Genomic DNA, 18,536 nt, shown 5'->3' on the forward strand with positions numbered 1-18,536 from the left:
TTGGGGTGACTTTACACCGTATGATTGGTGATGATATGTACCTTAGTGAAACTCAGCGAACATTTTATTAGTATGAGACATCTTAATACTATGTAGTATTGGCAAAAATAGATAAAATAGGTAAACTCTCATATCCTACATATTTTTTCTAACAAACCTTATGTCGAATATGTCGGTTAGTGTATGAGGATTCCGATCATCTGATTAATGTTTAGAACCTTAAGATATTTCCCTAGCTTTGATTTTTGCCACAATTAGATCCAAATATGTTAAACAGCAGTTCCAAAAGTCCTACTTACAGTTTTTTCGCTGGTAGGTAGTTCAGCATACGGAGTGAGCCTTTAATTAATTCTTGGAACTGAAGTACGTTGAATTTCTTTAATTTTTCTCGTAATAACGGCTTTATCACGACTTCGTTGCTTTCCCGACTTTCCTGATCGCTGCCCAACTTCAGCGAACTCCTCCGTAATAGTATATTTGGAGGAGCTAGTAAGTAGTTACAATTCAAACATTATTTGAAATAATAATAAAGTTTCAAAAATACATACATACATTTTTTCACATCAAAAATGTTTTTGGTTTATTTTACTACAAAATATATAATTTCCGCATACTTTTGTTAGGCACTGTATGTATGATTGTATCAACACAATATCATTGTTACTTTCATATCTAGAATAATACATTCACCCATACCTAGAATAATATCGTGAGAATTTTGAACATAACCGCCCGTTCTAAGTTAATTGCGAGAATTAAAAATCGCCTCCCGAGAGAGGAGAGGCAATAACATCTACCCCAATGAGAGATGGATGAGACATACTTTTCTGCCTACCAACATTTCCTATAGCTCCAGTTGAACTAAAATTTTTCAACACCTCAGTTTAATTAAAATAATAAAACAAAAGCCTACTAGATAGATTTTACTGTTAAATTCAAAAGCTAGGCTGCTTGAAGCTCTTTCTGATCGCTGATAGTGTAAAAAAAAACAAAAGCAAGATGCATAAAACCGTATTTTCTCATATGGACGAACGCACACTCCACAGTCATCTCCACCGAGATGACCACATACTGAAAATGCCACAACTAAAGCTAAAGTCGTCTCTCATTACCATAGGTTGTCAAATGCCAGGCAGTAGCCCTCTTTTTCCGTTGTTACACTGCGAAAATTTATACGGATATAGCTCTGCATAAACAGTGTCTTATACATATGGTAAGTCTGCCACCTTATTAGCAGCAGAAAGAAGCTGCACTTCGGAGTAGTTCATCGGCTGCAATTTTGATGGCTGCTATTTCTAATTGGATAACACTTCAGTGGTTGATCCGTGAAAAGGGTAACTGCTGTCCTTCTTTTCACCAACGACTCCGACTATCCCGCATACCTATCGGAGGTATGTACGCGAAGAAAATGCCGCTAGACGTAGGTTCCGTGGCGCAGTAGTCTATGTTCTCAGAGATGCAATCTAAGTCGGAATGTCCCTCTCTGGAACACTTAGTGTGACAATTTTCCCGGATTCGGATAGCACCCGCTCAGAAATGCTTCTACCGGCAATGTTGTACCATATATAGAATTCAGTATCATCGTTGGTGTTGTAGGTAGTGCACCACTGATGCCAATGAAAGCCAGCATCAATCCCTCCACCATCCTATTTGCGATGAGCAAGACTGAACATAGATCCGTCGATCGACTATCCGCCTACAGCATTTACCGGATCCGGAAAAATGGGGTCGATTTCCATTTCCTGTTTTATAAGCCTTAGCTTATGGTTTTTTTGGTGCGCCTAAGAGGACTGAAGAACTTCTTATTTAGGTTAATCAGCGCTTGCCGATATAGTTCCTCAGTCCCCTCCAGCCTGATAATCCTACACTCGTTAATGGGTTCAGAATCGTGGGAACCAGACACTACCTCGAGGGCATCGTGGTAGATCCACTTCAGCTACTGCTTCTAGTCTATCGCTTCTAGCCTTTCAAATTTATCCCACCCTTGAGACAGCTTCCTTATAAAGGATGGCTGTCGGCAGCTTGTGGAGTCCATGGTGTAATCTGTAACTTTCGGTCCTGGCAGGTTTTTCCGCCGACCACCTGAAGAAAATAACGCCGCCACACTCTTTTCCCTAAACGTTGGTGCCGGCTCCTATCCATGTCTTCTTGTTGACAAAGACTTCCTCCTTCTGCGACCTTTATCGCTTCAAAGCAGATTGGGCACCGATGCCACTCTGCTTTCATCTCCGCCGCTCAGAATTCTCTTAACGCACTCAAGAATGCTAGCATGCTGTTCACATTCCTGTTCAATAATCTTACGTAGAGTGCTACGCCAAGATCTAAGCGGCAATCAGATTTCAGCTCTTTCGCTGCCATTACATATTTGTCCGAAACCCTTAGCAATTGCCGGAGCATTCGGACAGAGGTGCCTGGTGATGGAAATTTCGCCCCCCTCGCTCGTCGTCAAAAATATAATACCTTCAACTCGGTGTGTTGGCCTAATATACGGAGTGCGCTAAAAAACTTCTCCGTGCCTACAGACATTTACAACCTGATAGTTAGTTATGTATTTCCACGATAGCACTTTGAGCTATAATACAAACCAGGGTAAAAAATACAAAATAACCAGTGGAGTGTCACAGAACCTCTACACTGGAATACGAGTACAATATACATATAATGGAGTACTTCGACTCAAAGTGCCGAAAAACTTTCATATCATTGGGTTTGCAGATGACATTGCAGTGATGGTAATAGCCAAACACATAGAGGCTATCGTTACCACTTTCCCTGCCATCAAATATTCGGGAATTGTTCTTGATGCAAGAATGTCGTTTAAAGACCACGTTGCTTATACATACGTGTGAAAAAGTTGCAGAAGTATGAAAAACTCTAACCCGGTTAATGCTCAATACCTTAGCTAGCCGGAGTATTAAAGTCAGTTTCTCTATTCAGCGCCCAGATATGGGAGAAATCCCTCAAAATTAAATCGTATCGGCGTGGCCTATTTTCCACATATACCATTTGCGCATTAAGAGTATGCTCAAGAGATCTGCTGAACTACTTACCTTAAGCAAAGTTCATCATACGGCAATCGTAGGAATTCTTTCATACCTAGATTTTAATTTGTTCCCTTGGTGAAATTATTTTTCATTTCTGCATTTATTGTGGAATGTTAGCGGTGCTTGTTTTAAGGTATGTGGCAAAATTTCATGATTAATTTTAATATGAAATACATCTGCTAGTTTGAAATTTATGTCTTATAGTATTATTGAATATTCTTCTTTAATACATCTATCTATCTCGATTAGAGTTGAAAGTACTCGTTCAATTTACCCATTTGTTGAACTACATATGTATGTTTGTTTGGGGTCACAGTAAAACTTAGTTTCTTGTCAAAAGTTATGTGTTTTACAATGGGAAAGGTTTGCAATATTTGAAGGAGGCGCGGCCATTAATACAAGGTGCGTTCCAAAGTAAACAGGAACTTTTTGAATCTAGCGCCCCCTGCTGACGTCATCTATATGTAGACTGGCGCGTTAGAATCTGCTATCTTTATCGATTGTCCAGTGAGAATTTCATGACATTTCATTGATCGGAAGTCAAGTTATTGCGTTTTATGTAAGTGTCAGGATGTTTGTGTTATCGGTGCGAAAATGCGCTTCGAACAAAGCGCCAACATTAAATTTTGTTTTAAAATTGGTAGAACTTTTATCAAAACGTTTCAATTGACGAAACAAGTTTATGGCAATGATTGCCAGTCCCGTAGCAGAGCGCACGAGTGACGATCAAAATGTCGGCCAATCACCGGAAATTAGATCGAAACTGTGCGTGAATTCATCAAAAATCAGCCGAAATCATCATTGAAATTCATGGAAATGAAATTGAACATCTCCAAAAAATCGATTTATCGCATTTTGACATTGGGGCTTACGAAAGGTGTGTGCACGGTTTGTTCCGCACAAATTGACTGACGAAAAAAAATTGCTCAGAATCTAACATTCGATGGACGATTACTTGATCAAAAATCACATTTTAACCATAACCACTCCACGTAGTCACCTGATATGGCACCATGCGATTTCTTTCGTTTCAGAAAAATGCATTTAACCATGAAAGGAAAGCGTTATGCAAATGTAGAGGCCATTCAAAAGGCTTGCACCGGCATACTGGTGACCATACCAGCCAACGAGCTAAAACACTCGTTCGACATGTTTCTGGACCATGCAAAAAACTGTATTGAAGCAGAAGGAGACTATTTTGAATAAAATAAATTGATTTTGCCGAAAAAGCCATTTGTTCTGTTTTTTTTAAATCCTGTTTACTTTGGAAAGCCTTGTACATCGTTATGAAATGGTGCGATGGTGCGCAAGTGCTAAAATTTCATTATTGGCATCCAAGATATCTACTATATTTAAATTATTTTCTGTATAAATTTTTGAAAGTGTAACTCTTCTCTCTTACAAACGAAGATGCCAAACTTGGGTTACCAAAAAATTTCCTGATATTTCCGTCGTTGCCTCCGTCTCTTGGCTTATCAACAATTATTCCCATTTTATCGCGGAAGTCCGCTTGGACTCGTTGTTTTCTTTGCAGTGCATTAAGCTTTTGTTCTGCTGATCTTGCTTGCCACATTTTTGTTTCCAACTAAAATGAAATGTGCAAAAAGTACTCAAAAGGCGTGTGTAAGAATAAAGTGGTGATAAGCCGAATTCAAAATAATTTTTTTTTTTAATTTTTTTATAAGACATTTTTCTAAATCATTCATTTCGGTGGGTTTCGCATCGCATACGATATAAAATATTTCATAGACGACGTATAGATATGTATATATATTATTTATGAATAATGTTTAATTGGGAATTTGAAATTCGGTTCGCATTACGTTCTCTATTTTATTTTTTAAAGTACAATTCTTGTGACGGTCTTCTTTTTAAATTGAATTCTACCAGACCTATGATAGCGTGTATATGAAGGTCTGGGACTTTTCCAAATTATTTTGGAGTTACTTTCAGCTGTAAGCTGAAGTGGGACGTACGATGTTGCAAATAGACATATGTAATCGTCACTACAGGTGGAAAACTTTTGCTTGTATTCACTGTGCCCAGTACTGCTATCAAAACCCCATTTTCCAATTAATGTTAATGAGTTCTCCGTGCCACGAAGACTGTGTTGTCTAGTAGACTCTACAGCTCCAATCTAATCTTTAGTTTGAGAATTTTCTCATAGCTGGGCAATATATTGCATGAAACTTCACTATTTATGAATTCACGAATAAACTAGTTTTGGTGTTTCGTTATTGCAGTGTCTTTTAAAGCGATAAAACCTTTTCAATATCTGCTTTGTATTACTAAAATCGGCAAAGCAGAAGCTGCAAACTCATCATGTTTTCTTAGCAGGGTTATCCGACGATGTTTCGTCCTTTTTGAGGACTCTTAAGTTAAATTGTCTAATAATTACTTTGATAAGGCGTCTGCTGCAATGTTCATTTTTCCAGGCTTGTAAAATATTTTTGGTGCGAACTCTTCGATTATAGCATGTCTTGCATTTATTTCCGTTATATTAATTACTTCTCAATTTGTATACTGGAAAAAGAATGAATCAAATTTGGGAAATTTGGTTGTTGTAGCGTTGGTGGTTTAGGAGATATGTAGATTAAACATATTATAGAGGGTGGCCACACCCACTTTTTCAAAATTTTTTACACACAGGTGCCCTTGCGATCCCCTGTGCCAAATTACAGTTTTATGTCCTAATTTAGTAGTTATGGCACTTTATATGTCTACGTGGGAATGGCAATGGTTCGATTACGCCTATCTACGAACTCGATTTTTTTTGTACAAAGGATCCTGCACGCCAAGTTTCATAAAAATACCTCAATTTTTACGCAAGTTATAGCATGGACGGACGGACGGACAGACAGACAGTCAACCGGATTTCAACTTTTCTCGTCATCCTCATAATTTATATATACACAACCCTATATCTATCTCGCTTAGTTTTAGGTGATACGTACAACCGCTGGTGAACAAAACTATAATACTCTGTAGCAACTGGTTGCAAGAGTATGAAAAGGTGAACTGAAACCAAAATAGGATAGGGTCGTAAAAGAATAACTCCATTTAGACCATATGAAAGAAGTCAGCTTCGGCGAAAAAATCATACAAAGTAAAGACTACTCATTTTACTTGACACATCATGCAGTTGTAAAACCAGACCAAAAAAATCACAGAGGTTAGAGTTGTCTTTAATGCGGCAAAATCCAAAAGTTCGGGAAATTCCCTAAATGAGTTTTTATTTACGGGACTCATTCAAAACCGCAAGGTTTCCTCTGTAAAAGATTACCACAAAACCTCTAAATATAGTAAAACATATACCGAAAGAAAACTTTTTGGAAACTAATTTCCATAAATTCGAAAATTTCCTTAAGTTCAAAAACTCTGCGGATTCAATGCAATGCGATATTTGACTAGTTTTCATACACTACTGAGTCAATATCTGCATTATACGCCATTACAATACGCCAAATTCTATCTTCTGTGGCAATAATGATACAAACCAAAATCCTGATTCAAGAGTTTAAGGTAGATAGGGCCGACTGGGACGAACAAGTAAAACGACATCGTTTAGAAAATTAGTCCTAGTTCGCGTGCAATATAAACGATATTTCGCAGATACGAGGGCTGCTATATATATTTCTGGCCTAACAATGAAAATAGAAATATTTATCAACGAAAATGGTTTTATTGTTTTTCAAAATATTTTCCATCAAGATTTATACACTTTTGCATGCGTTCAAACCAAATTTTCGAAGCACTTTTTCCACTCCGATTGAGACACCTCCAAAACATGGTTTTTGAATGCTTCAACAGCATCTTCTGGCGACGAAAATCGTTGACCACGCATATTGTTTTGTTTCGGGCTCATACGCATAGATCCATGATTCGTCACCTGTGACGATCTTATAAACGTCTTTTGAAGCACCGCGATCGTATTTTTTCAGCATTTCTTTACACCAATCCACACGAGCCTTTTTTGAGCGACTGTCAAATTGTGCGGGATCCAACGAGAACAAACCTTTTTTACGGCCAGGTGTTCATGCAATATCGAATGTATGCTGGTGGGAGAAATGCATAAGCATGCCTCTATCTGAAGGTATGTTACATGACGGTCTTGCATTATCATCGATATTTTCTGGCACAACGGCTGTTTTTGGACGACCTTCACGGAATTCGTTTTTGAGCGAGCGTGGGCCAAGATTGAATTCGTTGTACCAGTTTTTCACAGTGCTATAAGATGGCGCTTCATAACCATACAAAGATTTTAGTTCATCGATGCACTCTTGACGTGATAATCCACGTGGAAAGTTGTGAAAAATGATCGCACGAAAATGTTCACGAGTTAATTCCATTTTTTGGCCGAGATGAATTTTTTAATTCCCTGTAAATAAAACAATTCACGATTAAATGACAAAACGTTCTAAGTGATGTTAGGCTAAAAAATGTCAAACTTTCCAATGGAAATGTCCGAAATATATATAGCAGCCCTCGTAAAAATTCTTCGCTGAGTGAACTATTCCCCCGAATACAAAGTCGAATTACATGGTTTTTGTAACGCCTCTGTGAAGGTTGTTCCACTATCTATGTGCGCACGCAAAATGATACCGCGACCACAAGGCAGTTATTAGTAGTGAATTTTTCCAAAAAGGGAATTGATATTGAAACTAGTCAACAATCATCGAAATAAAGGGAAAAATGTGCTGAAACAAAAAAAAAACACACCAAAGCCACTATAAAATCATTGTTTTTTCGATATTTGTGGTTGAGTGCATTATGACTTTGCGCCGGAGGGCTATCATCAACCAAACACCATATTCACCAGATGGAGCTAATGTGATATTGTTTCTTGTTCCCCAAACTGAAACTGCCGCTTCGTGGAACCCATTTTCAGTCGATCGAAGAGATAAAACAAAATTCGCCGAAGGAGCTGAAAACCATCCCAAAAAGTGTTAGGAAAAGAGTTTCGTGGATTGGAAGACGACCCACATCTCGTGGGGATTACTTTGAAGACGACAAAATAAATGTTGGTGCATAATAAAATATATTGCGTTTTATTTACATTTCTGTGTGTGTATTCCTGGTATAATATTACATACATCTTCTTCTTCTTCGTTACTGGCGTTGACACCGCTTACGCGATTATAGCCGAGTCAACAACGGCGCGCCAGTCGTTTCTTCCCTTCGCTACGTGGCGCCAATTGGATATTCCAAGCGAGGCCAGGTCCTTCTCCACTTGGTCCTTCCAACGGAGTGGAGGTCTTCCTCTTCTTCCCGCGACGGGTACTGCGTCGAATACTTTCAGAGCTGGAGTGTTTTCATCCATCCGGACCACATGACCTAGCCAGCGTAGCCGCTGTCTTTTGATTCGCTGAACTATGTCAATGTCGTCGTATATCTCGTACAGCTCATCGTTCCATCGAATGCGATATTCGCCGTGGCCAACGCGCAAAGGACCATAAATCTTTCGCAGAACTTTTCTCTCGAAAACTCGCAACGTCGACTCATCGGTTGTTGTCATCGTCCAAGCCTCTGCACCACGGGAATTATGAGCGACTTACAGAGTTTGACTTTTGTTCGTCGAGAGAGGACTTTACTTTTCTGGTTCCTAAATAGACGAAATTATCTACAACTCTAAAGTTATGACTGTCAACAGTGACGTGAGAGCCAAGTCGATAGTGCGACGACTGTTTGTTTGATGACAGGAGATATTTCGTCTTGCCCTCGTTCACTGCCAGACCCATTTGCGTTGCTTCCTTGTTCAGTCTGGAGAAAGCAGAACTAACGGCGCCGGTGTTGTGGCCGATGATATCAATATCATCGGCATACGCCAGAAGCTGTACACTCTTATAAAAGATTGTACCTGCTTGATTAAGTTCTGCAGCTCGAATAATTTTCTCCAGCAGCAGATTGAAGAAGTCGCACGATAGGGAGTCGCCTTGTCTGAAACTTCCCGATCCTAAAGGAGATTTTGGTGTTTCTCAACGTCAGTTTACACAGCCATGTTAGTTTTGCGGAGACACCAAATTCAGAGATCGCAGCATAAAGACAGCTCCTTTTCGTGCTGTCGAAAGCAGCGTTGAAATCGACGAAGAGGTGGTGTGTGTCGATTCTCCTTTTACGGGTCTTTTCCAAGATTTGGCGCATGGTGAATATCTGGTCGGTTGTTGATTTGCCAGGTCTAAAGCCACACTGATAAGGTCCAATCAGTTTGTTGACGGTGGGCTTTAATCTTTCACACAATACGCTCGACAGAACCTTATATGCTATGTCGAGGAGGCTAATCCCATGGTAGTTGGCGCAGATTGTGGGGTCTTCTCTTTTATGGATTGGGCATAGCACACTTAAATTCCAATCGTTGAGCATACTTTCGTCCGACCATATTTTGCAAAGAAGCTGATGCATGCACCTTATCAGCTCTTCGCCGCCGTGTTTGAATAGCTCGTCCGGCAATCCATCGGCCCCTGCCGCTTTGTCGTTTTTCAGGCGGGCAATTGCTATTCGAACTTCTTCATGGTCGGGCAATGGAACGTCTGCTTCATCGTCATCGATTGGGGTATTTCGTTTGCCATGGTCGTCATCAAAAAGGGGGTCTCTCATCCGAGGCTATTTTTTCCTTTTCATTGGGGGTGTTTTTTTTACGTGACGGGTCCCAAACCCAGCGCACAACCCTATGCAGGGGATGTTTCGCCTTCTCACTTTAGCTCGCCTTCAAACGGTTGTTCTTAGGCTATCCAGAGAATACTTGGTCAAGGACAGGAAGTCGTGAGCTGCTCCCAAGTGAATGGCAATCAGAGAACTTTCCTCACTTGCGTGAACTTCTACACATGACTCCATCCTTGTTTTGATTATATTGATAATATTTGAGTAATTCTTCTGTAAGGTATCGCATTTTAAAAAATCCTGACAAACTTAATGAAGGCTATGTGCTACACAACCCATAGGTGCAACATTCGGGTAGACTTCTTTTACTATTTTGAACGCCTTTTGCATATTTGCAGCATTGTCACCAATTAACACAAAAAATTTTTGTTCACCGTATTTCTTCATGATTTTAATAATTTCCTGTGATAAGTACTGTATGCCGATTGGCCTGTGTTGACAAACTTTTCACAAATACAGGTTCTGGCTTTGATATCAGAAAGTTTACAACACCTTCATTACGAATGTTACTCCATCCACCGCATTGAATATGTAAAAAATTTGCTGCTTTTAGTTGCAGAGTGATGTCCATATTCATGTCGTTATAAATTTTATCACGTTTACATCCGTGAACGTATCACTCGTCACGTAAAAGTCTGTATTTCGTATTATGACATACGTGATCGTAACGCTTATACAGAGAACGTTTAATATAGACAGAGAACGTCTATCATAGAGTAGGCAGAGAACGTATAATATAGAGAAGGTCCAGAGAACGTATAATATAGAGAAGGTCCACCGCGTTGCCAAACTTACGATATTTCATTTTTTGGAGGGGAACTCTTTTCTATTAGTGGATTTCACCTCAAAATCAGGGGAACTATTTTCTATAAGCGGATTCACCAATATTTAACAGGAGCGTCGAAAATAGCAGAATTGAACATTTTCAGTGATCAATGAGAAGCGCGCGCTTTTCTATATTACTGATGCTTATATACAAATAAGAGACAGCCAATGAAGTAAAAGCTATGAAAATGTATTTTCAATAGACATATGCATGCTCTTTTTGGCTGAGTATTTGCTGTATGTATGTTTTCATGGAGGAATTGCGCCAAATTTAACGATGAAATATGCGGTATATGTACATACATATAAAATATGCAAGTAGTTAGATTTTTTCTAATTGTAGGTAATATATGTATGTTACAACGGGGAAACGGCGCCAATTGTATTTACAATATACATATGTATGCGCTTTTTGGTTGAGTTGGCATATTATAAAAAATAAAATCGGGAAAAATTATTTTAATTTTATTTCTCTTTATTTTTATTTTTTAATTTTTAAATAAATTAATATTTATTTCGACTATTACAAAGTGAAGATGTGCAAAATAATCTTAATTTCTTCAAAGAAAATTGATGACCTTCATGGAATATGCATATTCGCATTATTTCGTTATCATTTCCATATTTGTACCAATAGAATTTCTATGACACATACATATGTATGTATATTATTTCTTTGGCACATTTGTATGTTTACGAAAGCAAATGCGAGCCACATACATACGTATGTACATATGTACATTCATAATAACAACATAATGTCACACGCATCTTTCGCATCTCCGTTGTCGCGGTCTACCAATAGCCGAAACTGACGCTTTGTCAAAGAGTCAAGTGCTGAACACATTGAGCGCGACAAACTGTTATGTCAAATATTAAAATACACACGTTATTATGGACACAGTTATTTTGTTGTGAAGCTGCCTCAATAGCTGTGTCCCTAAGAACGTGTGTATTCTAATATTTGACAGATGTCGTTTGCAGTCTGTCGCACTCATTGCGTTCAGCACTTTGGTGATGATAGAAACTCCAAGCTGTGCCGAAAAAAATAAACGAATGGCCGCCGATTGTCACCTCTTCCCTTGCCGCTGTAACGGCTTCGCCAACAAACTAGCGTAAATATGTATGCATATGTATGAGCTTGCATACATATCGACGCAGATTTTTGCGAGTCACGGAAAAATATTTTAGACAAATATTATAAATCGACAACTCCTATGTTGCCACTTTTGTCGCTTCTTTCTGTGAAGAAGCATCAGAAAGTTGTTCAATTTATGATTTTTAGCTTTTGCCATCGTCGCAAAAAGACGCTTGTAGGCAAACGCCTGCTCGGGGAGATGTAATGGTGTCTACTTTTATCAATGAAGCGAGTTTGCCTGTTGAAAGTGCGCTTGCGTTCATGAATGAAAATATTGTTGTTGTGTGTTTTTCTACAAATTTGAGCATCGACTATTTGGCTGCCATATTGACTGGTGACGCTGCTGATGCTATATTAGACCATTGTTGTTTTTGTAGAATAATATTTGTACTTTTTGCGGGTGACATATCGACATGTGAACGTATATATGTAAGTATGTATGTTGCTTATGCATTATTTGTGTGGGAATGTCATACACACATATTTACATGTGTACGCATATAAGTATGTATGATGCTATTTGAACGATTCTTGTTTTTGTAGAACAATATTTGTACTTTTTGCGGGTGAACTATTTACATGTGTACACATATTTGTATGTTGGTTGTGTATACATACATACATGTGTGTACGTAAATATAGAGAAGCGCGCGCTTTTCTATATTACTGATAAATGTTAATATCTTGATTTGAAATTGATTTGTACTTGCATACATATCTGCAGAATAGATGCGTATGAAAGTTTTAAATGATAAGAGGTGTGATTTACATATATTATTATTGTAATATATTATGTTTTTAGGATATTACGATAATATATCACGTATATAGCATATATACATGAATATGAAATTATATTATATTATCAAAGATAAGAAATATTTAAAAATTAACCGTTATTCACACATTAACTACAAATATGACCTTGAAATAGCATAATTTCATTACAATATTATCAATTTTGCATGAATTCACAAAAATTCGCAAAATGATATTCATATCAATTGATATGATTGCATGTAAACGTATAAAAATATAAGCAAAAGAGCAACACACATACGTCTGTAATAGCAATGTGTATTTCTGAGCATAATTTTCATTGAATGCTCAGCTCTGTTCGCTCAGCACTGTTAACCTTTCCCCTTCTCAGCCAAAAGTGGTGAAATCCACTAATAGGATTTTGTTAGTTCTTGACAGTTCACACGCTTGTCCGCAATTGGACCTTCTCTATATTATACGTTCTCTGGAAGGTCCAATTGCGGACAAGCGTGTGAACTGTCAAGAACTAACAAAATCCTATTAGTGGATTTCACCACTTTTGGCTGAGAAGGGGAAAGGTTAACAGTGCTGAGCGAACAGAGCTGAGCATTCAATGAAAATTATGCTCAGAAATACACATTGCTATTACAGACGTATGTGTGTTGCTCTTTTGCTTATATTTTTATACGTTTACATGCAATCATATCAATTGATATGAATATCATTTTGCGAATTTTTGTGAATTCATGCAAAATTGATAATATTGTAATGAAATTATGCTATTTCAAGGTCATATTTGTAGTTAATGTGTGAATAACGGTTAATTTTTAAATATTTCTTATCTTTGATAATATAATATAATTTCATATTCATGTATATATGCTATATACGTGATATATTATCGTAATATCCTAAAAACATAATATATTACAATAATAATATATGTAAATCACACCTCTTATCATTTAAAACTTTCATACGCATCTATTCTGCAGATATGTATGCAAGTACAAATCAATTTCAAATCAAGATATTAACATTTATCAGTAATATAGAAAAGCGCGCGCTTCTCTATATTTACGTACACACATGTATGTATGTATACACAACCAACATACAAATATGTGTACACATGTAAATAGTTCACCCGCAAAAAGTACAAATATTGTTCTACAAAAACAAGAATCGTTCAAATAGCATCATACATACTTATATGCGTACACATGTAAATATGTGTGTATGACATTCCCACACAAATAATGCATAAGCAACATACATACTTACATATATACGTTCACATGTCGATATGTCACCCGCAAAAAGTACAAATATTATTCTACAAAAACAACAATGGTCTAATATAGCATCAGCAGCGTCACCAGTCAATATGGCAGCCAAATAGTCGATGCTCAAATTTGTAGAAAAACACACAACAACAATATTTTCATTCATGAACGCAAGCGCACTTTCAACAGGCAAACTCGCTTCATTGATAAAAGTAGACACCATTACATCTCCCCGAGCAGGCGTTTGCCTACAAGCGTCTTTTTGCGACGATGGCAAAAGCTAAAAATCATAAATTGAACAACTTTCTGATGCTTCTTCACAGAAAGAAGCGACAAAAGTGGCAACATAGGAGTTGTCGATTTATAATATTTGTCTAAAATATTTTTCCGTGACTCGCAAAAATCTGCGTCGATATGTATGCAAGCTCATACATATGCATACATATTTACGCTAGTTTGTTGGCGAAGCCGTTACAGCGGCAAGGGAAGAGGTGACAATCGGCGGCCATTCGTTTATTTTTTTCGGCACAGCTTGGAGTTTCTATCATCACCAAAGTGCTGAACGCAATGAGTGCGACAGACTGCAAACGACATCTGTCAAATATTAGAATACACACGTTCTTAGGGACACAGCTATTGAGGCAGCTTCACAACAAAATAACTGTGTCCATAATAACGTGTGTATTTTAATATTTGACATAACAGTTTGTCGCGCTCAATGTGTTCAGCACTTGACTCTTTGACAAAGCGTCAGTTTCGGCTATTGGTAGACCGCGACAACGGAGATGCGAAAGATGCGTGTGACATTATGTTGTTATTATGAATGTACATATGTACATACGTATGTATGTGGCTCGCATTTGCTTTCGTAAACATACAAATGTGCCAAAGAAATAATATACATACATATGTATGTGTCATAGAAATTCTATTGGTACAAATATGGAAATGATAACGAAATAATGCGAATATGCATATTCCATGAAGGTCATCAATTTTCTTTGAAGAAATTAAGATTATTTTGCACATCTTCACTTTGTAATAGTCGAAATAAATATTAATTTATTTAAAAATTAAAAAATAAAAATAAAGAGAAATAAAATTAAAATAATTTTTCCCGATTTTATTTTTTATAATATGCCAACTCAACCAAAAAGCGCATACATATGTATATTGTAAATACAATTGGCGCCGTTTCCCCGTTGTAACATACATATATTACCTACAATTAGAAAAAATCTAACTACTTGCATATTTTATATGTATGTACATATACCGCATATTTCATCGTTAAATTTGGCGCAATTCCTCCATGAAAACATACATACAGCAAATACTCAGCCAAAAAGAGCATGCATATGTCTATTGAAAATACATTTTCATAGCTTTTACTTCATTGGCTGTCTCTTATTTGTATATAAGCATCAGTAATATAGAAAAGCGCGCGCTTCTCATTGATCACTGAAAATGTTCAATTCTGCTATTTTCGACGCTCCTGTTAAATATTGGTGAATCCGCTTATAGAAAATAGTTCCCCTGATTTTGAGGTGAAATCCACTAATAGAAAAGAGTTCCCCTCCAAAAAATGAAATATCGTAAGTTTGGCAACGCGGTGGACCTTCTCTATATTATACGTTCTCTGCGAGTACCCCTCCAAAAAATGAAATATCGTAAGTTTGGCAACGCGGTGAACCTTCTCTATATTATACGTTCTCTGAAAATAGTTCCCCTGATTTTGAGGTGAAATCCACTAATAGAAAAGAGTTCCCCTCCAAAAAATGAAATATCGTAAGTTTGACAACGCGGTGGACCTTCTCTATATTATACGTTCTCTGGAGTAGGTTCACGGCGCGAAGAACGTAAAAATATTTTTGGCTAACTCGGTCGCGATGGTCCAGTTTCACCACATACAAATTATGAGCGTGTTTCACCATATTTAACAGCGATTGAGCGGTTTTTAGAGTCTATGAGCAATAACATGTTAAAGTAAATAAAAGAGAACCAATGCAGGGCAATATACATACAAGTGTATTTATATGCAGGTGATTTCTGGTAGGCGGAGAAGTTTCTGTATGCTACATACATATGTATGACTTTTTCTAAAGCTAACATATACAAATATGTACATATGTATGTTCGCTCTTTTGCTTATATTCTTATATGTTTATATGCAAACATGTGTATTGGTATGAATTTTTTTTGTGCTTATTAATGAATACATGTCCAATTTGAATATATTTGAATTACATAAATTACTTTTTCAAAGAAATATTCGTAGTTAATGCGAAAATAAAGCCTATTTTATAATTATTTTTTGAATATATCAAAACATACATACATATGTATACTTCCTAACATATGTATGAATGTATATAACAAACTATCATAATATTATTAAAAAAATTAAATATGTATATTACAATTGTGATAAATGTACATTAACCGTAAATTTTATCATTCAAAACTTGTATGCACATGTATCATGACCATATGTGTTTATTTTCGCTTTCGCGAATTCAAATCATATTATCACTTATCAATAATATAACATGTGCGCGCTGCTCATACAGAGAACTTAAAAGTATAGAGAGACACTTATATGTACATATGTATGTATATTTGTATACACTTCCGAACAAATAATGCACAAGCATACAAACATATGCGTACACATGTGAACATGTCACCAACAAAAAATTTAAGCATTGTTCTACAAAAACAACAACTGCTCAAATAGCAGAAGCATCAAAAGTCAATATGGTAGCCGAATTGGCGAAGCCCAATTGTAGTAAATTTTACAACAAAAACGATTTCATTCATAAACGCAGGCGCATATGCCACAAACGACCTCGCTTAATTCATATAAACAGACGCCGTAACATCTCCCCGAGCATGCCTTTGTCTACAAGCGTCTTTTCGCGACGATGGCAAAAGCTAAAAATTGTCAATTCTAAAATAAGTATTTTTCCGTGGCTCGCAAAAATCTGCGTCGACATATCGACAAGCAAGCAAGCTCATACATATGCATACATATTTACGTTAGTTTGTTGTCGAAGCAGTTACAGCGGCAAGGGAAGCGGTAACAATCGGCGATCCACTGTATATTTCTTTCATGCATAACCAAACCATAATTAGGACAACGCAATGTAAGTGTCAATGGTGGTGCTGATGGTAAACGCTTGAAAAGCCACGGTGAGTACGCGGGTTCGAATCTCACAGAATTTATTTTTAATTTTTGCCTTTTATTTTATGGCAAAAGTTAAAAATCATAAATTGAACATCTTCTGGTGTTTGTTCAAAGAAAGAAGTGAGAAAAGTGGCAACATAGGAGTTGTCGATTTATAATATTTGTCTAAAATATTTTTCCGTGACAAAAATCTGCGTCGATATGTATTCATGCTCATACGTATACATACATACATATTTACGCACGTTGGACGGTGAAGCTGCTACAGGGGCAAGGGAAGCGGTGACAATCGCCGGCCATTCGTTTATTTTTTTCGGCACAGCTTGGATTTTTTACCAATGTTGTGACAAAGAAGATGCGAAAAGATGCGCGCGGCACTTGTTATTATGAATGTATGTATGTACATATGTATGTGGCTCGCATTTGCCTTCGTAAACATACAAATGTGCCAAAGAAATAATATACATACATACATATGTATGTGTCATAGAAATTCTATGGGTACAAATATGGAAATGATTTACATACATATATGTACATATGGGCAAATGTGTGACCGCTTGGTCTTTTAACATGATATCAAAACGATTAATGACCAAAGCAAATATATACTATACATATTTATGTATATATGTAAATATATGTCGTATCAAACCTAAGTATATAAAATGCATATTTAGGTAGTAATAGAAATCTTATTGAGTTATATACATACATATTTGCAAAGTTTTTTTGAATTCATCATAAAATAGGTAAATTTTAATATAACTATGTACATACTTGTGTACTTAGTATATGCTTTGATACCAAATATATACGGATCATAATTATATAAATTATATGCCGAGTCGGTTGCGCATAGGAAATAAACGAATCTGTAAGCATAAATTTGTTTACATTGGAATTAGCATTATTTTTCTCATTTAACACTGAAAATGCTCAATTCTGCTACTTTCGTGGTGAAACTGGACCATCGCGACCGAGTTAGCCAAAAATATTTTTACGTTCTTCGCGCCGTGAACCTTCTTTATTATAGACGTTCTCTGTCTATATTATACGTTCTCTGCTGTAAGCATAAATTTGTTTACATTGGAATTAGTATTATTTTTCTCATTTAACACTGAAAATGCTCAATTCTGCTATTTTCGTGGTGAAACTCGCTTATAATTTGTCTGTGGTGAAACTGGACCATCGCGACCGAGTTAGCCAAAAATATTTTTACGTTCTTCGCGCCGTGAACCTTCTCTATGATAGACGTTCTCTGATATAGAGAAGGTTCACGGCGCGAATAACGTAAAATATTTTGGCTAACTCGGCAGAGATGGAAGAGTCTCACCATAGACAAATTATGCGCGAGTTTCACCACATTTAACAGCGATTGAGGGGTTTTTAGAGTGTATGAGAAATAACATGTAAATGTAAATAAGAGAGCCAATGCAGGGCAATATACTCGTACATACATGCGTATTTACATATTTGCGGGTGATTTTTGGTTGGCGGAAAAGTTCCTGTATGCTACATATGACTTTTTCTAAAGCTAACGTATATGTACGAGTATATGTATGTTTTACGGGAAAATTGCGCCAAAATGAAAGATAAAGAGGGGATTCTGCTTTCTGATTGGAAAAGTTTTTGTATAC

The sequence above is a fragment of the Bactrocera dorsalis genome, chromosome 2 (genome assembly GCF_023373825.1).
Source record: "Bactrocera dorsalis isolate Fly_Bdor chromosome 2, ASM2337382v1, whole genome shotgun sequence".
In the NCBI taxonomy this organism is placed as follows: domain Eukaryota; kingdom Metazoa; phylum Arthropoda; class Insecta; order Diptera; family Tephritidae; genus Bactrocera; species Bactrocera dorsalis.